The 22,790-nt window shown below is 42.4% G+C and overlaps 1 long non-coding RNA gene across 1 annotated transcript; it reads left to right on the top strand.

Annotated features, from left to right (window-relative positions):
- The first annotated feature begins 36 nt into the window (after nt 1–36).
- LOC122565137 (uncharacterized) lies at nt 37–12,690 on the top strand. Its single transcript, XR_006316098.2, has 3 exons — nt 37–451; nt 962–1,215; nt 8,311–12,690. It is a non-coding gene; the product is annotated as an uncharacterized LOC122565137 (long non-coding RNA).
- The last annotated feature ends 10,100 nt before the right edge of the window (nt 12,691–22,790 follow it).

Genomic DNA, 22,790 nt, shown 5'->3' with positions numbered 1-22,790 from the left:
TCGCCCCGCTCCGTTTCCCCCCGTCGTTTTCGCGCGCATCCTCCGCCGCCACTCGCAGTCCTGACGTCAGCGTGCCCCGGGTACGCAGACGCAGGTTGTTGGTGGTCGCCGGCCTCTGCGAGGGTGGAGAGCACGTGGCTGGTTTGCTGGCGGGCGGTTGTTGCCATGGTGACGAACCGCTCGGAAGGTGCCCCACGAGAGTTTCTGAAGCGAGTTTGAGAGCGGTAGAAGATTCGCCAGAAGTTAGTGAGGTGATCTTTTCTTTATGAAAGAGACTTGGTGGGGTAAAGACAGCGTGCAGACTGGAAGCGGTCTTTCGGTGTCTTGTCTGAGTGCGAGATTGTGGAGAGGGTGACAGAACGAGCCCAAGGCCGCACTGACTGATTACAGGCAAATTAATGTGGAGGCTGGAAATCTGAAACAGATACAGAATGCTGGAGAAAGTCAGCAGGTATGGCTGTATGTGTGGCAGAGAAACATAGTTAACATTTTCAGTCTGATATTATTTCTTCAAAGCACCTTGAATATAATTCAGCCCCAAGTGTAAGCAAATATATTCTCTCTGTATGGAGTGTGTTAATTAATTACAAAAGGAAAGATCTGCATTATAAAGCGCTTTCCGTAACCACTGGACTTTTTGTTTTGCTGCTGAAATGAGGATATTGCCAGAAAATATTGTTGAAAAATCTCAGGAGGTCAGAGAGTATCTGTGGACAGAAAGGATGACAACAATTCAAATCAATGGACTCTTCAAGTCAATGACTTTCCATCAAGTAAAAGTTTTGATGAAACATTGACTCTTGTTTCTCTCTCCTTAGCTGTTGCCCGACTTGCTGAATGTTTTCAGTCCTTTATATTTTTTATCTCAGATTTCTAACACACTTTTTGTTTTGCTTTTGCTCAGTTTGAGAGAAGAGTCATTTGGACTCAAAATATTAATTCTGTGTTTCTTTCTCTACAGATATCGGATTAGAAGAACTGACATGCAGATTATTTTCTAAATGAGGACAGGCTTTGGAAATCTTAAGCACAAAAGGACTTAGGAGTCCTAGTTCAGGAACCTTAAAATTAACATGCACATTTGGTTGGCAATTAAGAAGACAATACAATGTTAGTGTTAATTTCAAGAGGGCTAGACTACTCAGGTAGTGTCTCCCACCCATCCTCCTCCTCTAACCTAAAAAAAAGTTGTGGGAGCCAGATTGACAAGGTAAGGTAAGTAGTTTATTTCTTATTCTTTTTTTTTAGTAGTCACTTCGGGAGTTAGAACAGTGGGAATGGAGTGTAGGGCAGTGGAATGTTCCTCCTGCCGAATGTGGGAAGTAAGTGTCACCACTAGTGTCCCTGGCTGACAACATCTGTGGGAAGTGCACCCAACACCAGCTCCTCGAAAACCGCGTTAGGGAACTGGAGCTAGAGTTGGATGAACTTTGGATCATTCAGGAGGCAGAGGGGGTTATTGACAGGACTTCCAGAGAGGTAGTCACTCCCCAGATAAAAGAAAAAGACAGATGGGTGACAGTTAGGGGACAGAAAGGAACCGGCAGGCAGTGCAGGAATCCCCTGTGGCCATTCCCCTCAACAATAAGTTTAGAGTTTTGGATACTGTTGGGGGGGATGACTTACCAGGGGAAAGCAGTGGGGCACCTGCTGCTCAGAAGGGAACGGGGAAGAGGAGCAGAGCAGTAATCATTGGGGACTCGATAGTTAGGGGGACAGATAGGTTCTGTGGGGACGCGAGAGACTCACGGTTGGTGTGTTGCCTCCCGGGTGCCAGGGTCCGTGATGTCTCTGATCGTGTTTTTGGGATCCTGCGGGGGAAGGGAGATCAGCCCCAAGTCATGGCCCACATTGGCACCAACGACATAGGTTGGAAGAGAAATGGGGACTTGAGGCAGAAATTCAGGGAGCTAGGATGGAAGCTTAGAGCTGGGAAAAACAGTTGTTTTCTCTGGTTTGCTGCCTGTGCCACGTGCTAGTGAGGTGAGGAATAGGGAGAGAAAGGAGTTGAATACGTGGCTACAGGGATGGTGCAGGAGGGAGGGTTTCAGCAAGGCGTTCGATAAGGTTCCCCATAGTAGGCCATTATACAAAATGCAGAGGAATGGGATTGTGGGAGACCTAGCAGTTTGGATCAGTAATTGGCTTGCTGAAAGAAAAGAGGGTAGTTGATGGAACATGTTCATCTTGGTGTCCAGTTACTAGCGGTGTACCACAAGGGTCAGTGTTGGGTCCACTGCTGTTCGTCATTTTTATAAATGACCTGGATGAGGGCTTAGAAGGGTGGGTTGGTAAATTTGCGGACGACACTAAGGTTGGTGGAGTTGTGGATAGTGATGAAGGATGTAGTAGGTTGCAGAGAGACATAGATAGGATGCAGAGCTGGGCTGAGAGGTGGCAAATGGAGTTTAATGTGGACAAGTGTGAGGTGATACACTTTGGCTGGAATAATCGGATTCTTGGTCGTGTTGATGAGCAGGGAAATCTCGGTGTCCATGTACACAGATCCCTGAAAGTTGCCACCCAGATTGACCAGGTTGTTAAAAAGGCATACAGTGTTCTGGCCTTTATTAATAGAGGGATTGAGTTCCGGAACCAGGAGGTTATGCTGCAGCTGTACGAAGCTCTGGTACGGCCACACTTGGAGTATTGTGTACAGTTCTGGTCACCGCATTATAAGAAGAATGTGGAAGCTTTGGAAAGGGTGCAGAGGAGATTTACTAGGATGTTGCCTGGTATGGAAGGAATGTCTTACGATGAAAGGCTGAAGGCCTTGAGGCTGTTCTCGATAGAGAGAAGAAGGTTGAGAGGTGACTTAATAGAGACATACAAGATAATCAGAGGGTTAGATACAGCGTTTTTCCAAGTATGGGGACGGCAAACACGAGGGGACACAACTTTAAAGTGAGGGGAGATAGTTATAAGACAGATGTCAGAGGTAGTTTCTTTACTTCGAGTACTGCATTGGTAGTAGTTTCGCCAAGTTTAAGTGCATTTAAGTCGTCATTGGACAGGCAAATGGACGTACATGGAATAGTGTAGGTGGGATGGGTTTCCAATTAGTATGATAGGGCAGCGCAACATCGAGGGCCGAAGAGCCTGTACTGCGCTGTAATGTTCTAATACCAGAACAGAGCTATGTTGCTGAAGCTGTATTAGGCTCTGTTTTAAAAAATTCTCAAGGTCAGGTTCGTAGGAGAGTAGTCTGACACAGAACAAACGACCAAGAGGCGAGTCTGCTAGAATATGAGCATTTTATTCCCCGCAGCGTCGCCACAACCAGGTCTCATACTTACAACGGGTCTGGCTTATACTCACTCTACATGTTACCGGAACTGGGAGCCGTCAGTTCTCGTAGAGCGGTTGCCAACAACCCACGCTCGGCGGTTAAACGTAACCCCGGAGCAGACTCCCGGGTCTGGCTTATACTCACTCTACATGTTACCGGAACTGGGAGCCGTCAGTTCTCGTAGAGCGGTTGCCAACAACCCACGCTCGGCGGTTAAACGTAACCCCGGAGCAGACTCACCGAACTGGAGACTTTTCCAGCTGATATACTCTTTTCCAGATATAAACATTCATGTGAACAGCAGAGCAAGGCTAAAAAACACATTCCATTCTGGTTACATACAGATAAGAAGATTCACACGGGGAGGTGTGTAATAAGATTCACACGGGACTAAGCAACACCTCCATTCCGGTTAGATTCACACATGTATTGGGACACAATTTTAACCCTTTCACCACATTCCACTGCTTGGCCCAATACATGTGTTACATTATGATTCACACATGTATTGGGACATAATTTTACACCACATTCCACTGCTTGGCCCAATACATGTGTTACATTATGCTTAATTCAGTTCAATTCGTTTCAGTTAATTTCAGTTCAGTCAATTCAGTGTAGTTCAATTCAGCTCAGTTCAGGTCTGTTCAGTTCAATTCAATTGTGTTCAATTCAGTTCCGTCCATTTCAATTCAATTTAGCTCAGTTCCATTTTGTTCCGTTCAATTTGATTCACTTCAGTTCAATTCAGTTCAGTTCCACTCAGTTCAGTTCAGTTCAATCCCATTCAATTCTGTTAACTCCGCTTCAGCTTTTTGGACATGCCCACATCCTCCGCTGTACCCCAGGCAAGGGGTTCTTCGGCAGGACTGGGATCCTCTCAAGGGTGGACAGCAGCGACCCTGGGGTTCCTCCGGTCGCCCCCCCACCATTTCTCAAACAAACTGCCATGTCATGCCACGGTCCATGCCATCCCGGGACGGTCGGGACCTCCACAGTTTGTTCTTCTGGTTTCTTAGTCTTTTTCCAAAACATTGTTCTGTATCAAAATCTCTCCTCAATTGCGATTGACCCTGCTCGCAGCGCCAAAATGTTTTTAAAAATTCTCAAGGTCAGGTTCGTAGGAGAGTAGTCTGACACAGAACAAACGACCAAGAGGCGAGTCTGCTAGAATATGAGCATTTTATTCCCCGCAGCGTCGCCACAACCAGGTCTCATACTTACAACGGGTCTGGCTTATACTCACTCTACATGTTACCGGAACTGGGAGCCGTCAGTTCTCGTAGAGCAGTTGCCAACAACCCACGCTCGGCGGTTAAACGTAACCCCGGAGCAGACTCCCGGGTCTGGCTTATACTCACTCTACATGTTACCGGAACTGGGAGCCGTCAGTTCTCGTAGAGCGGTTGCCAACAACCCACGCTCGGCGGTTAAAAGTAACCCCGGAGCAGACTCACCGAACTGGAGACTTTTCCAGCTGATATACTCTTTTCCAGATATAAACATTCATGTGAACAGCAGAGCAAGGCTAAAAAACACATTCCATTCTGGTTACATACAGATAAGAAGATTCACACGGGGAGGTGTGTAATAAGATTCACACGGGACTAAGCAACACCTCCATTCCGGTTAGATTCACACATGTATTGGGACACAATTTTAACCCTTTCACCACATTCCACTGCTTGGCCCAATACATGTGTTACATTATGATTCACACATGTATTGGGACATAATTTTACACCACAGGCTCTGGTCAGAAGACATGTAGAATATTGTGAGCAGCTTTAGGTCCACTGTGGAAGGATGTTCTTGCATTGCTTGGGGTCCAGAAGAGGTTTGCAAGAATTATCCCAGGGATGAAAGGCTTGTCATATGAGGATCGTTGAGGACACTCTGGATTTTAGAAGATATGGGGAGTATCATTGAAATTTAGAGTACTGAGAGGCCAGGATAGAGTGCACATGGAGAAACTGTTTTCATTAGTAGCAGAGACTAGAATCCAAGGCAGAGCATCAGAATGAAGGGATGACCCTTCAAATGAAGGGGAATTTCTTGAGCCAGAGAGTGGTTAATCTGTGCAACTCACTTGTCACAGAAGATAGTGGAGACCAAGTCATTGAATGTATTTGAGACAAAAATGGTTTCTTGATTAATAAGGGGATCAAGGGTTACAGGGAGAAGGCTGGCAAATGGGGCTGAGAAACTGATTTTAAAATTTAGAATTATCTTTATTGTCACATATACTCTCATGAGTACAGTGAAATGAGAGTACATGAATTTACAAGTCGCCAGTAAAGATGACATCTTCGGTGCCAAGATACCTAGATATAGATTCTCGAGTACAAATTTCTTCAGGAGGAAAAAGGTCAGCAAAACAAAGTCATTTAAAAAATCCAGCAATAAACCAGAGAAATTAGTTCAGAACGACAGTTCTTCCAATCCAGGCTGTGCCGGGAGTTCAGCCCACACGGGTCATTAGTTGAAGACCACAATGAGGCTGGAAATTTGAGTCCACCCTGGGGCTGTGTGTTCGCACAATGTCGATGCAGCCAGAGGATGGGAGGCAAGAAAGAAAGCAAAACATGAAAAGGGAAAGAAAGAAAAGAAACAGATGGAGCAGATGATCTCTGGCTCAGAAGTCCTACTGTGCCTCATATCAGCCATGATCAAATGGCAGAGCAGACACCCATGGCCTAATTCTGCTCCTTTATCCCTTTTGGTTTGCTGAGTTTCTCCAATGCTTTTCATTTTGCTTTTGTGCTTTGGGGTCTAGGACCGCTTAGAAGCAAATGTGTGGTGCAGACTGTGGCCACAGAACTTATGGTGTAATTGCAGTAACTGAAATGAAAATGTGATAATATTGCTGGAATAGTAATCCAGAGGCGAAACTAATATTCTGACATAAATTCAAATTCTACCACAGTGGAATTTAAATTTAATTAATTAATATGTATAGATTAAAACATTTGCGTGAGTAATTGTTGCAAGGTTGGGTAGAGTAATTGTAGTTTGGGAGACAGAAAGTTAGAGTTAGATTACTTACAGTGTGGAAACAGGCCCTTCGACCCAACAAGTCCACACTGACCCGTTGAAGCGCAACCCACCCAGACCCATTCCCCTACATTTACCCCTGCCTCTAACACTACGGACAATTTAGCATGGCCAATTCACCTAACCTGCACATTTTTGGACTGTGGGAGGAAACCGGAGCACCCGGAGGAAACCCACACAGATATGGGGAGAATTTGCAAGCTCCACACAGTCAGTCGCCTGAGGCAACAGTGCTAACCACTGTGCCACCCAATGCCATCAATGTTTGTAAAATGGGGGAAAGCATTGTGTGGTCCCTTTAAAAGATTTTTCCCCAGTGCTTAGAGTTAAAATGGATGTCTGTGAGCAGCTTTAAAGTTTGCAGGAACAAAGAGCACCTGAACTGAAACATTTGTATCAAAAGGCTGTACAGTTAGCAGACCAAGCAGAAGTTTTTATCAAGACAAAAGGTTTTGAATTTACCCAATCAATTTGAGCCAGACATCTAGATACCAAAAACCTATTAAATTTAAATCTGATAGTTTTGACAATATAAGACCAATCCTATTGAAAGAAATTGATTTGTCATCAAGGATATAAAGGAAGGGAGCAGTTAGACAAAGACCCCAGAATAACTTCTCCCCACCAGAGAGAGAAATTGGCTGTCACAGTCATCTATGTATTAGGGATAGCATCATTCTAAAAAATATCAGTACGAATGATAGAAAAAGGTGTTCCTGACAGAAGAATCGAAGGAACCGTTCCTGACAGAAGAATGGCAGAAGGAGGTACAGAACATTCTGGAAGACACATACCTAGCTGTAATTTTGAGAAGAGTAAATTTTTTTTGTGCATGCGTGAGATTTGTATTTAGATCTATATACCATTAGAATCATGTTTTATTCCAGAATAGTTAGTGATTTATTTGGTTTGTTAATAGTTTAGTTGATTTGTTTGCTGTTAGAGTTAAATAAATATATTGTTACGTATTGATTTTTAAAGTGAGTGTCAGGGGTTTATTTTATTTAACCACTAGAAGTTGTTGAAGAGCAGGTTACACCACTTTTCACGTTCTTTTTACAGATTATAGGGCAAGGCTCTGAGTGTTTTGGTTTTATTTCTCGGGGCAGGGGTCAACCTTCGCTTCATAATATGATGATGAAGCTACTGGATTGTCATACAAACAAACACAGTTGGTTCACAGTTATCTTTCAGGGAAGAAATCTGCTGACTTTCTGCTCTGGCAGGTATCATCCAGATCTCATCCATGTCGTTAACTCTTAACTAACATTTCAAATAGTGTAGTAAACAACTTCTATCAAGTTGAACAAGAATGCAAACAAATGGACCACCTGACTTTTATCAATGCACTAGAAACAACTCTGGCAAGACAGCCATGCAGCATCCTCGATACTAATGTCCAGGATAGTATGTCTGCCCTTGAAATCAGGTAGCAAGGTGGCATTAGATGTACCACAAAGGCAGTGGAAAAAGGAAGGATGGGGGGAGGAATGTGCCACTGATTAGAGTCAAAGAAAGATGGTTGTGCTTGTTGGAGGTCAACTATCTCAACCCTAGGACATCAGTTCAGGAGTTTACAGGACAGTATCCTAGATTCAATAATCTTCAATTACTTCAATCGGTGACCTTCCCTCCATCAAAAGTGGGTGTTTGCTGATAGTACAGTACTCAACACCATTTGCAACTCAGATACCAAAGCAATCCATGCCCAGATGCAGCAAAATCTGAATGGTGTTCATGTTTGGTCTGGTGAACAATGAGTAACATTCCTGTCGCACAAATACCGTATGGGAACAGACCATTTAGACCAATAAGCCCACACCGACCCTCTGAAGAGTAACCCACCCAGACCCTGTTTCTCTACCCTACATTTACGCCTGACTAATGCACCTAACCCACACATCCCTGAGTGCTACAGGCAACTTAGCATTGCCAGTTCACCTAATCTGCACATCTTTGGATTGTAGGAGGAAACTGGAGCACCAGAAGGAAACCCACACAGACACTGGGAGAAGGTGCAAACTCCACACACAGGCAGTCTCCCAAGACTGGAATAAAACCTGGGTCCCTGGCGCTGAGAGGCAGCAATGCTAACCACTGACCTATCGTGCTGCCCAGCAATCAACATTTTTCAGGAAGATCAAATCTGTTTTCTGGCTCATCTAATGTCACACATGCTGCCTTGATGGCATGAGTACTCATGTGACATACCATTCTGGATGTGAATGTGGAGGACTGTGCATGGCTGGCATAAGAGGGTCATGTCCTTTGGCAGGAATAATTGAAAAACTAAATATTATTTAAATGGAGAAAGACTGCAAAAGGTTGCAGCAGAAGGGATTTGTGAATACTTGTCCGTAAATCACAAAAAATACTAGCATACAAGTTTGGGTGACTAATAGGCAAGAAGAATGGAATGTTAGCCTTTATTTCAGTGGGAATGGAGTATAAATATAGGAAAGTCTTGCTAGAACTATACAAAGTGGTGGTTAGAGCATACCAGGAATACTGTGAATACTTTGGTTCTCTTAACTGAGGAAGGATATACTGACATTGGAGACAGTCCAGAGAAAGTTTGCAAGGTTGGTTCTGAGGATGGAGGGACTACCTCATAAGGAGAAATTTGATTAGGTTGAATATGTGCTCATTGAAGTTTTGAAGTATGAGAGGCAACCGAATTGAAACATACTTGGAGGATAGATATGGAAATGTTGTTTTGATGGAGAGTCCACGATTAGAGGGTGTAATCTCAGAGTAAGTAGTTGCCAATTTAAGACACAGATGAAAAATTTCTTCTCTCAGAGGATAGGAATCTGGAATTCCCATTCCTGCAAAGGGCTGTAAAGGCTCAGTCAATCAGGCTTAGATAGACAGATTTTTAATCAGTAAGGGAATCCAGGGTAATGGAGATAAAGCAGGAAAGGAGTTGAGGATTACTAGACCAGCCATGACCTCTTTGATTGGCACAGCAAACTAGTGAACTGGATGGCCTACTTATGCTCCTAAAATCTTACGGTAGCATCACCCCATTGTATTAAATGGCATTACTGTTGCTAAACCCTCACTTTCTAGATTTTAGGCCTTGCCATTCATTACAAAATTAATTGGACCTAGAGCAGATGAGACAACTAGAAGATCTGCAACCAGTAACTCACATCCTGACTCCTCAAAACCTGCCCACCGTTTCAAATCAGGTGTGCCATGGAATACAATGAGTGGCTTCAACAATAATTAAGAAGCTCAGCGAAATCCAGGACAAAGGAACCCACTTGTTTGGCATCCATCTTTCACGGTTCACTTCCTCCAACATCAATGTATAGTTGTGACAGTGTGTACCATCTACAAGATGGACTGCAGCAACTCAGTAAGGGTCCTTGATCAACATTTTCCAAATCTGTGACCTCTACCATTAAATGTACAAAACTAGCAGATGAATGGGCCCACCACCACCTGCAAGTTCCTTATTAAGCCACAAACCAGCCTGATTTTTTTTTATTCATGATTTGGAGATGCCAGTGTTGGACTGGGGTGTATAAAGTTAAAAATCACACAACACCAGGGTTATAGTCCAACACTATAAGTCAACCACCTGATGAAGGAGCAACCCTCCGGTAGCTAGCACTTCCAATTAAACCTGTTGGACTATAACCTGGTGTTGTGTGATTTTTAAATGTTTTTATTCATTTGGGATATGGAGCTTTGCTGGTTAGACCAGCATTGATTGTGTATCCCTAATTACCTTTGAGAAGGTAGTGGTGAGCTGGCTTTTTAGACCGCTACAGTCTGGTATGGTTACAGTTACAATGGTGCTAGGGAGGGAGTTCCAGAATTTTAGCTTGGAACGATGCCATTGTTCCTTCACTTTCATTTGGCCAAATTCCTGGAAATCCTATCTTGACTGCACTGAGAGTGTATCAGCAGGCACACTGCCAATTTCTCCAGGGCAAATAGGGATGAGCAACAAACACTGACTTTGCAAGTGTTTCCTACATCCCAAGACAGGATTTTTTTAAAAAATCACATCCGCCTTGCTCTATCTTAGAGACTATCTTACCGACATACTGTTCTTGTTCTTTCTTGCTTTTCCTGCCTTTGTACTTGTTTGAAAACTATTACATCCCTAAGTGTTTGCAGTTCTAACAAAAATCATTGACCTGAAACATTAACTCTGTTTCTCTCTCTCCTTAGACACTTTCTGACCTACTGATTATTTTCAGCATTTTTACTTTTATTTGTTTCCTTTTGTAAATGTAATTAAGGGAAGTTATAATCATTGAGTTATTTGTCACCTAATAGGGACCATTTGGCCCATCATGTCACTACTTACTTTTTGAAAGAATTAGCCAATCAATCCTATTACCCTGCCTTCTTCCATAACAGTGGAATTTTGACCCATCCAGAATTTGTCCAATTCTTCTTTGCATCCCCCAAAATCAGACACAACAGGTCATAACAACTTGCAGGTTAAAACACATTTTCTTATGTCCTCATAACTGGAAAGTTAGCACAAATGAGTTTCTCGGAATGGAGGAAGGTGACCAGTGGTGTTCAACAGGGATCAGTGTTGGGGCCACTGTTGTTTGTGACTTACATAAATGATCGGGAAGAGGACATTGTTGGTCTGATCAGTAAGTTTGCAGATGAATGAAGATTGGTGGAGTAGCAGAAAGCATATGGGACTGTCCAAGAATTCAGGAGAGTATAGATAGTCTGGAGAGTTGGGCGGAGAAGTGGTAGATGGAGTTCAATCTGGGCAAATGTGAGGTGATGCGTTTTGGGAAGTCTAATTCTATAGCGAACTATACTGTAAACGGAAGAGCCTTGGGAAATGTTGATGAGTAGAGAGATCTGGGAGTTCAGGTCCATTGTACCCTGAAGGTGGCTGCACAGGTGGTTAGAGTGGTCAAGAAGGCATATGGTATGCTTGCCTTCATCTGACAGGTATTGCGTATAAGAGTGACAGGTCATATTGAAACTGTACAAGACCTTGGTTTGGCCACAATTAGAATACTGTGTGCAGTTCTAATTGTCACATAACCAAAAGGATGTGGACTCTTTGGAGAGGGTGCACAGAAGGTTTACGAGGATGTTGCCTGATATGGAAGGTGCTAGCTATGAAGAGAGAGGTTGAGTAGGTTAGGATTGTTTTCATTAGAAAAATGGAGATTGAGGGGGGACCTGACTGAGGTCGACAAAATCATGAAGGGTATGGACAGGGTAAATAGAGATAAGCTTTTTCCCAGGGTGAGGGTTTTCAGTAACAAAAGGTCACACGTTCAAGGTGAGAGGTGCAAAGTTTATGGGGATACACGCAGAAAGTACTTTACATAGAGGGTGGTTGGTACCTGGAACATGTTGCAAGTAGAAGCAGGCATGGTAGATTCATTTAGGGTGCGTTTGGACAAATTTATGAGTAGGTGGGGTGCAGAGGGAGACAGATGCTTAGGAATTGGGCAAAAGGATTAGACAGTGAATTTGGATCGGCTCAGGTTTGGAGGGCCAAAGGGCCTGTTCCTGGCCTTTGTTCTTATATTCTATTTGAAGTATTCTGTAAGGCAACATCCTCTACGCATTGGAATATCACCTTCAGGAGGTGCATTGTCTTCTCGGCCATCACTCTAGTTGAATGAGCGGCGATTTGAGAATTCATTGTCTAGTGTTGGCTTTGGAGGTTAATGTGATTTGAATGTTGATTACAAACCCAAAATGAACACAAGCAGAACGTATGAGGTTCAAAAAATAACTCAGCAACCCCTTTGAATACCACAACATACATTGATTCTATAGTTGGCTTTGATAATTTTTCCAAACTTTTCTTCAGTGGTGGCTTTGGCTACTGCATTGTCTGAGCCATGGACTAGCACTGCTACAATTGATGGGCTTTCCAGATATTTCAAAAACTGCTGATATCAATGGATAATAAGGAAAAACTCTTGACTAATATCCCAATTGATGCAAGATTTGACTCAGTATGTTTTTTCCACATCATATTTCCAAGTTTGACATCAGATAAGGTAAATTATTTTAATTGTTATTCCAAGAACCTAGGATTCAAATTTGCTCCAGTAATGAATGAACCTTGTGTGTCCAATATCCAAGAATCTGCTGTTTTCTTTTGATTTATTGATGGTCTTTGAAGAGGAAGACTAATGTTAAATTTGTTATATCTGCCATCTTGCTATGAAACATTCAAATAGTTCATATTGAGTTGTATTGTATAACGGGGTTTAGTATAATTTTAGAAAGGAAAGCAAGTGCCTGATGTATTTCTTTGGTGTTTTGAATATTCTAATGAAACATTTTGCCTGTCTATTCGGACTGTGCTAATAAAAAGTCCTAAAATATGACTGTTGCATTCCCGTTTACAAATTCTGTCAGTTTCTCAAATGTAAACTATCTGAAATCAGTTATCCTGGTAAATGACAACATTAAAAGTCAATTCTGAATAAATTAACTGTGTAGCATTAGTGGTTAGAGATTGTGTTTGCACTCTCAACCTATCCCTCTTTTCTAATGTTCTTTAGTTATTTTATACATTTAAAAACTCCAATACCCCTGTGTAAATCTTCACTTATTTTCCAAAATAGGAAATTTCACAATTACAAAATTGATACAAACATTAATTCTGTGAGATATTGTGTTATAGGTCTCTTCATGAACCCACTCACAAGCACTTTGTATTTTCCACACACAAAAGCTGTATTTTTCATTCATAACTCCTTTACTAACCCACTCACAAGCGAACACTGCATTCCCATTTCATTCATTCATAATTCCCTACTATAACACTTTCACTCATTAATTTACAAAACTGCAGTTCTGTAGTATATTTTACTATTATAAGATAGACCAAATTTAAAACACCTTTTTCTAATCAAAGCAATCCCATTAATGCGTTTTCACATCTTATCAGCCCTTGCTACCCCTGAATAAGTATATGGTCCAGAACAATACCATCCATGCAATCCTGTCTCCATAAATCATTATAATATTAATCAGCCCTTACCAACCATCTCCCAGACCTGAATAGATTTCAGAACACCAAGCAGTTTCCCCAATTAGTATGTACTTGTTAAGTACCTTTATTTAAGGCAGTTAGTTGACAGTTCATTTCTGTTATCCCTTTCAGAAACTAACTGTCAAAACAGTGCTTAAGTGAAATTGCATGAACCGGCAAAATCACACCGGCAACTAGTAAGCAAATCTCACAATCCAGCTGTGGTAATCGGTGTAATATTCTTTTTATAAAGTACAGGTACAATTTCTAACTTATTTAGAGCATCTAGGCCCTGTATTTTTTTTACTAGCATTTACTCTTTTAAAAGAGAAAAGGACTAACACATCTTAATTATGTAAGGATACTGGACAGACACTCTTAATCTCAACAGAAGTAACAGCCAGCACTTAGCACATGTTTTAACCCATCTCCTGCCTGTCAGGAACAGAAGCCATCAAACCTTTGTGTACTATAGATTAAAAAATATATCACCATAGTAATGGAATTTTAATATATGTAAGAACTGTGTATAAAGGGGCTCTTGTAAGAACTGTATTTTGGGATTCCATTGCTGCCTCAAGCTTGTACTAGTGCTGAATCAAGGAGGCTATTTTCGGCAGTCACAGATTTCTGTTGTTATTTGAACACAATCACACACTTCTGAGGCAGAGCACATAATAAGCTTGAATAGTATCCACGAGGGACATAGAGTACATAATGTAATTAAATACATTTTAAAACTCAACATACTAGACATAACATCCTTTACCTCATTGCTTTCATTTGGGAATTTGCTTTTTGTCAATAAGCTGTAGTGTTTGTGTACAAATTGGCTATAAAGATACTAGAGTCACACAGCATGGAAACACACTGACCATGTTCCCAAACTAAATTAGTCCTACTTGCCTGTGTTTGTTCCATGCCCCTCCAAATCTTCCCTACTTATCCAAATGTATTTTAAATGTTGTAACTGTACCTGTATCCACCACTTCCTCTGGCAGTCCACTTTCCGTATGAAGAAGTTGTCTCTCATGTCCTTTTTAAATTTTTCTCCTCTCATTGTAAAAATATGGTCCCTAGTTCTGAACTTCCCTACCCCCAGGAAAAGACCCTTGCTATTCACCTTTATCCATGCCTCTCATGATTTTATAAACTCTAAGGTCACCCTTCAACCTGTAAATCTAGACTAACAGTGCAATATATATAAATAGAAGCTTTATTTTCTCAATGTGATGGCTCTGAGGAGAGTGGCAGCAAGTTAAATTTCTCCACCATCCTGACCTACAAACAACAGCTATATTCCTATAGACAGATGTTAATGCTTTGTCACTCATGTCATTTCAATCTCAGTAATAATTCAATTTTCTTCTATTTCAAACTTTTGAATGGACCGCTTAAATGTTAATGCTGATCTCTCTCAGCAGCTGTAACACTGTACTCTGCACTCTATTCTATTACCCTGATGCATTTGTATAGTACGATCTGCCTGTAAAGCATGTAAGACAACACTTTTCATTGTATCTCACTACATGTGACAGTAAAAAAATCAAATCAAATCATTTGCATAGAAACAACTCACATTTATATAACACATTTTGCCTCAAGTCCTTTAGGGAAGGAAACTACTGTCCTCACTGATCTGTCCCACTGTTTGACTCTTAAGTAATTTCTGAAATGGCCTAGCAAGCCATTTAGTTGCATCAACTACTACAGAGTCTAAAGAATGAAATGAAACTGGGACCAGCTGGAATCAACTAAGATACCAGAAACGATAATGGCACACACAGCCCTGTCTACCTGCAAAGTCTTCCATATGAACATCTGGGGACTAGTGCTATAACTCAGAGAGCTGTCCTAGATAGGCAACCAACAACCTGACATAGTCATATTCATACAAGTATGCCGTACAAACAGTGTCCCAGAAAAATACCATCATGATCCCTGAGTATGTTCTGTACCATCGCCAGGACAGTGATATATATAATCAGGAGGAAGTTGAATCTTCAACATTCACTCCAGATCCCATGAAGTCTCCATGGCATCAGATCAAGAATGGGTAAGAAAACCACATGCTGATCACTACGCAAACCTCCCACCCCCGCCCCTGCCAACCTCCCAGCTGGTGGATCAGTGATCCAGCATGTTAGTGGAAGCACTGAGCGATGCAAGGGTGCTGAACGTACTCCAGGTGGAGCACTTCCTCACCAAGAGTGGTTTGGTAGCACCACTACTGACTGAGCTGGTCAAGTCTGATTAATTACTTGACCTCATTCTCATCAATCTACCTGCTGCAGATGCATTTGTCCATGACAGTCTCAGTAAGAGTGACCATTGAACAGTCCTTGTGAAGACAAATTCCCAAATTCATAATAATACCTTCTATCATGTTATGTGGCACTATACTTTGCTAGATGATATAGACTTTGAATAGATCTAGCAATTCAAGATAAGACAACCATGAGGTGCTGTGGGCCATCAACAACAGAAGTACACTCTGAACACAATCTGTAATCTCATGGCACAGCATAGCCACCATTCTAACATTACCAATCATCTGGAGTCAATCTTTGATCAATAAAGAATGCAAGAAAGGATGCCAGGAGTAACACCTGGCATACCTAAAAGTGTCAACCTGATAAAACTACAAAGCAGGACTACCTGTGTACCAAATAGCATAAACGGCTCGCAAATGCAAAGCTAAGCATTCACATCTAACCTCTGGAGGGCTGCCACATCCAGTTATAAATGGTGATGGACATTTAAACAACTCCATGAAAGAGAGTACTCCACAAAGATCCCATCCTCAGTGGTCATCTGTGCAAAAGATTGAAGCATTTGTAGCAGTCTTGGAAACAAATAGATTATTCATCTTGGCCTCTTCTTGAAGTCCCCAGCATCCCATAGTGCTTAGCCAATTCACTTCACATGATATCAAGATACAACTGAAGGGCAGGAGATACTGCCAAGTTCATGATTTAGCAGGACTTATACATTTAATGGTAAGGTCCTAGGGAGTTTTGCTGAACAAAGAGACCTTGGAATTTAGGTTCATAGCTCCTTGAAAATGGAGTCATAGGTAGATAGGATAGTGAAGAAGGCGTTTAGTATGCTTTCCTTTATTGGTCAGAGTATTGAGTACAGGAGTTGGGAGGTCATGTTGCGGCTGTACAGGGCATTGGTTAGGCCACTGTTGGAATATTGCGTGCAATTCTGGTCTCCTTCCTATCAGAAAGATGTTGTGAAACTTGCAAGGGTTCAGAAAAGATTTACAAGGATGTTACCAGGTTTGGAGAATTTGAGCTATAGGGAGAGGCTGAACAGGCTGGGACTGTTTTCCCTGGAGCATTGAAAGCTGAGGGGTGACCTTATAGAGGTCTATAAAATCATGAGAGGCATGGATAGGAAAAGTAGACAAAGTCTTTTTCCTGGGGTCGAAGAGTCCAGAACTAGAGGGCATAGGTTTAGGGTGAGAGGGGAAAGATATAAAAGAGACCTAAGAGGCAACTTTTTCATTGAGGGTGGTACGTGTATGGAATGAGCTGCCAGAGGAAGTGGTGGAGGCTAGTATAATTGCAACACTTAAAAGGCATCGGGATAGGTTTACGAATAGGAAGGGTTTGGAGGGATATGGGCCGGATGCTGGCAGGTGGGACTAGATTGAGTTGGGATATCTGGTGGGCATGGATGAGTTGGACGAAGGGTCTGTTTCCGTGCTGTACATGTCTATGACTCTATAACATTCTGCCCAACAGTCCTGAAGCCTTGTGTTTCCGAACTTGCTATGCCCCAAGCCAAACTATTCTAGTCCAGCTATAACACTGCCATCTACCTGGCAATGTGGAAAATTATCCAGCTATGCTCTGTACACGAAAAGCAGGACAAATCCAACCTGGCCAGTTACCACCTCATCAGTCTACTCTTGATCATCAGTAAAATAATGGCAGGTGTCATCAATAGTGTTATCAAGTAGCTTTTACTTCCAAATAACTTGCTCTCTGATGCTCAGTTTGGATTCTGCCAGGGCTACTTGGTTCTGACCTATCACCATCACCCCACCTCTATCTACCTATTGCCCTCTCAGCTACCTTCCCCCCAGCCCCACTCCCCTCCCATTTATCTCTCCACCCACTTGTTTCACAGCCCCATTACTGATGAAGGGCTTTTGCCCGAAACGTCAATTCTCCTGCTCCTCGGATGCCGCCTGACCTACTGTGCTTTTCCAGCACCACACTCTCGACTCATTAAAGCCTTGGTCTACATGTGGACCAAAGAGCTCAATTCCAGAGGTGAGATTAAAGTGACATCAAGGCCATATTTAACCAAGTGTGACATAAAGGAATCCTAACAAAACGACTCAATGTGAATCAGTAAGAAAACACTCCTCTGGTTCGATTCATATCTAGGACAAAGAAGGATGATTGTGATATTTAGAGGTCAGTCATCTCATCTGCAGGACATGTATGCATGGACGAGTTTTAACAAGGATAGGGTCCCTCTTGTTCTCACCTTTCACCCCACCAGCCTTCACATGCAAAGAATAATCCTCCGCTATTTTCGCCAACTCCAACACGACGCCACCACTAAACACATCTTCCCTTCCCTCATCCTGTCTGCATTCCGCAGAGATCGTTCCCTCCGGGACAACCTAGTCCACTCCTCCATCACACCTAACACCTCTCCCATCACACACGGCACCTTCCCATCACACCTAACACCTCTCCCATCACACACAGCCCCTTCCCATGCAATTGCAGAAGGTGCAGCACCTAAGACCATAAGACATAGGAGCGGAAGTAAGGCCATTCGGTCCATCGAGTCCACTCCGCCATTCAATCATGCCTCTTTACCTCTTCCATGCTCACCATCCAAGGCCCCAGACACTCATTTCAGATTAAGCAGCGTTTCACTTGTACCTCTTTCAATTTGGTCTATTGCATTTGTTGCTCCAAATGTGGTCTCCTCTATATCGGAGAGATAAAATGTCGATTGGGTGATCGCTTTGCTGAGCACCTTCGGTCTGTACGCAATCAGGTCCTGGGCCTTCCTGTGACTTGCCACTTCAACACACAATCCTGCTCCCATGCCCACATGTCTGTCCTTGGCCTGCTGCAATGTTCCAGTGAAGCTCAACACAAACTGGAGGAACAGCATCTCATCTTCCGATTATGCACGTTACAGCCTGCCGGTCTCAACATTGAATTCAACAACTTCAGATAATTTTATTTCATTTATTTTATTTATTTATTTTTTAAATTTTTTTCACTGTTCTGTACTTCTTATTTCTTGATTGTCTCTCTTTCTCTTGCTCCCCACTCTCTCATCACCTTTTTCTCTCCTCTTACCCCTTTGCTACCCTTCTCCCCTGTTTTCCATTTTGCCTCTGCTTCACCCTCCCCCCCCCCCCCCCACATATTTTGTCACACAGCACTGTCTTCAGCCTTGGTCATTCACAGCTCCTAATCTCCCTATAATCTCTCTGTGCACTGTCATTATCACCTCTTTATTGCTACCTTTGCTTCTGGAGCCATGACTCACCTTCTCGTATAAATACCTCCCTATTTCTCCCCTTTTTTTTAGCTTTGACAAAGGGTCAGTTAGACTCGAAACATCAGTTCTTTTCTCTCCTTACAGATACTGCCAGACCTGCTGAGATTTTCCAGCGTTTTCTATTTTGGTTTATTACAAGTATGCAAGATTTTCACAGGATAGTGACCTAGGCTCAAACATTTTTGAAAATCTCATTAATGAGCTTCACTCCATAAGAAGTTCAAAAGTAGAGGCGATGACCCAGTGGTATTATTGCTAGAATTAGCTATTAATCCAGAGAACCAGGTAATTCTGAGGATGTGGGTTCAAATACTCCATGACAGATAGTGGTATTTGAAACCAATAAAAATCTGGAATTCAGAGTCTTATGATAACTATGAAACTGTTCTTGATTGTTGTAAAAACCCTTGAGGTTCTTTAATATCCTTTAGGGAGGGGAATCTGTCTTTAGCTGGTCTGACCAACATGTGACGTCAGATCCATAGCATTGTGGTAGACTCTTAACTGACCTCTGGGCAATTTGGGATGGACAAGAAATACTGATCTAGTGTTTGCTGATAAATGCACAATGATTCCTCAGATACTGAAGCAGTCCATGTTCAAATGCAGCAAGTTCTGGACAATATCCAGGCTTGGACTGACAAATGACAGTCATACCACACCAATGGCAGACATTGGTCATTTCTAACCATCATGCTTTGACTTTGATGATCTGTTTCTTATTAGTGATGTTGGTTAAAAGATAAACAGTGACCAAGATTATGGGGAGAAATTCCTGCTCTTTCTATTCCAGAATCCCAGTTGTTGTATGGTAGAACTGGAGTCATCCCCTATATATGTTTTATATATATCTACATAGGTACACATTGCAATTATGCAACCCCTAATCCAATAGTCAGTTTTAGTATAACTCTTCTTATCCAACCAGATTGTTGCTAATGAAATGGAACTAAGAGCCCCTTCTCTCAATGCACAGTAACAAAAAAGACACTTTGAAGAAAATCCATTAATTCTGTCTAATTTCCCACTGTTTCAGGAAAGCATCCAAGATAATTAAACACCTCCCACCCTCTTCCGTTAGGTAGAAGATATAAAAGTTTGAAAACGTATGCCAACAGATTCAAGAACAGCTTCTTTTGAACTGTTATAGATTTTTGAACAGATCTCGCATATTAAAGTTGATGCTTCTCTGCAGCTGTAACACTATATTCTGTATTCTATTCTATAACCTGATGTACTTATGGATAGTATAATTTGCCTGGATAGCACATAAAACAATATTTTTCAATGTATCTCAGGACATATGACAATAATAAAATCAAATCAAATTGGAACTTAGCTAATCAGGTAAAAGTGATCCCATTTGTGGATCTCCTCCCCACAGCCTCCCAGCTCATGCTACCCCATCTCTGTACTGTCTGCTTCTATCTTCTTTCCAAAACCGATAAACAAGACTGCCCAGGCAGACCCATTGTTTCTGCAAGTTCCTGCCCCATGGAACTTATTTCCTCCTACCTTAACTTGATGATTTATTCCCCTTGTCCATTCCCTTCCCACTTAGATCCATAGTTCACCTGATGTTTCCTGCCAGTTTCAAAATTTCCAGTTTTGCCGACCAGCCACCTCCTCTACACCATGGACATGCAATCCCTTTACATGTTTATCCACTGACAGCTTGAACTTAGGCTTCACCGTTCTTCTGTGATATTAAAGAGTTAATTTGCTCTGCTGACCTGCAGGAAATTGAATGCCCCAGGCGTAAGGTGGTGTGTCTTTATCTTATAGATGTAATGTGGGAGGTTTACATTCCCATCCCTTGCCATTCAGGGATGATATACATTGTTTTTATCCCCTATTCAGAAACCAATAAAAACAATATAGTTGGAATTCTAACTACTCCCTGTAGTTAAAAAAAAATACAATTCACCCCAGATCTGCCCAATAAGGGATGATTTACATTATATTGATTCTAGAGGTGAGGTGGTCACTGCATTGTGTCTTGAGTAGCATGTGACTGTGGGGGGGGGGTGGCTCGGGGTTGTGTTGTGGGCATTACTAACTGTGACGTAAAGATTTTATAAAAAGGAAGAACTGTTTTCTTTGTTCAGAGAGCTTCCCCAGACATGCCTCACAAGCATGGTGAGGAGTGTTCAGGGTTTCTCCAAAGCTTGTACAGTACTGTGCTTCAGATCTAAGGTATGGCTATGGATCATCTATATGCGTCCCAGTTATGCTGGACTCTTTGTGGGGTTTGTGGAATTTTTCTTGTACCAGTCCTACTCAGGACCCTCCTCACAACTCTTTCTCCAGTATATCGATGACATTGTTTGTGCTGCTTTCCTCTGTCATCTGGAATTGGCAAAATTTATCAATTTTGCTTCCATTCTCCATTCGTCCCTTACCTTCACCTTCATTTCTGACTCATTCTTTCCCTTGCTCAATAGGTGTGTTTCCATTTCTGGGGATAAATCTGCTTGGCAATGAACCAAGACAGGTGTCAGGTCTCTCAGTGGGAGCGCATTTTGGTGATAGTGATCACAACTCCCTGACCTTTACCATAGTCATGGAGAGGAATTGCAGTAGACTATGAGAAAGTATTTAATTGGGGAGGGGGAATTGCAATGCTAATAGGCAGGAACTGTGGAGCATAAATTGGGAACAGATGTTTTCAGGGAAATGTACAACAGAAATATGCAAATTGTTGAGGGAATACTTGCTGCGAATGCTGAATAGGTTTGTCCCACTGAGACAAGGAAGGAATGGTAGGGTTAAGGAGCCTTGGATGACGAGAGATGTGGAACATCTAGTCAAGAGGAAGAAGGAAGCTTATTTAAGGTTGAGGAAGCAAGGATCAAACAGGGCTACTGGTATGGATAGAGGATTGGCTGTCTGACAGGAGGCAGAGAGTTGGGATAAAAGGTTCTTTTTCGGAATAGCAGCCGGTGACAAGCGGTGTCCCGCAGGGTTCAGTGTTGGGGCCGCAGCTGTTCACATTATATATTAATGATCTGGATGAAGGGACCGGGGGCATTCTAGCAAAGTTTGCCGACGATACAAAGTTAGGTGGACAGGCAGATAGTACTGAGGAAATGGGGAGGCTGCAGAAGGATCCAGACAGTTTGGAAGAGTGGTCCAGGAAATGGTTGATGGAATTCAATGTGAGCAAATGCGAGGTCTTGCACTTTGGGAAAAAGAATAGAAGCATGGATTACTTTCTAAACGGTGAGAAAATTCGTAAAGCCAAAGTACAGAGAGATCTGGGAGTGCTAGTTGAGGATTCTCTAAAGGTAAACATGCAGATTGAGTCTGTGATTAAGAAAGCGAATGCAATGTTGTCAATTATCTCAAGGGGGTTGGAATATAAAAGCACTGTTGTGCTACTGAGACTTTATAAAGCTCTGGTTAGGCCCCATTTGGAGTACTGTGTCCAGTTTTGGTCCCCACACCTCAGGAAGGACATACTGGCACTGGAGCGTGTCCAGCAGAGATTCACACGGATGATCCCTGGAATGGTAGGTCTAACATACGAGGAACGGCTGAGGATCCTGGGATTGTATTCATTGGAGTTTAGAAGATTAAGGGGAGATCTAATAGAAACTTACAAGATAATACATGGCTTGGAAAGGGTGAACGCTAGGAAATTGTTTCCGTTAGGCGAGGAGACTAGGACCCGTGGACACAGCCTTAGAATTAGAGGGGGTAAATTCAGAACAGAAATGCGGAGACATGTTTTCAGCCAGAGAGTGGTGGGCCTGTGGAATTCATTGCCACAGAGTGCAGTGGAGGCTGGGACGTTAAATGTCTTCAAGGCAGAAATTGATGAATTCTTGATGTCACAAGGAATTAAGGGCTACGGGGAGAATGCGGGTAAGTGGAGTTGAAATGCCCATTAGCCATGATTGA

Source organism: Chiloscyllium plagiosum, unplaced genomic scaffold, assembly GCF_037043375.1.
Source record: "Chiloscyllium plagiosum isolate Xiang-an unplaced genomic scaffold, Cpla_swu_hap1 HiC_scaffold_28, whole genome shotgun sequence".
Classification (NCBI taxonomy): domain Eukaryota; kingdom Metazoa; phylum Chordata; class Chondrichthyes; order Orectolobiformes; family Hemiscylliidae; genus Chiloscyllium; species Chiloscyllium plagiosum.
Note: the sequence above shows the minus strand (reverse complement) of the source record. Positions and strands in the feature narration are given on the sequence as shown.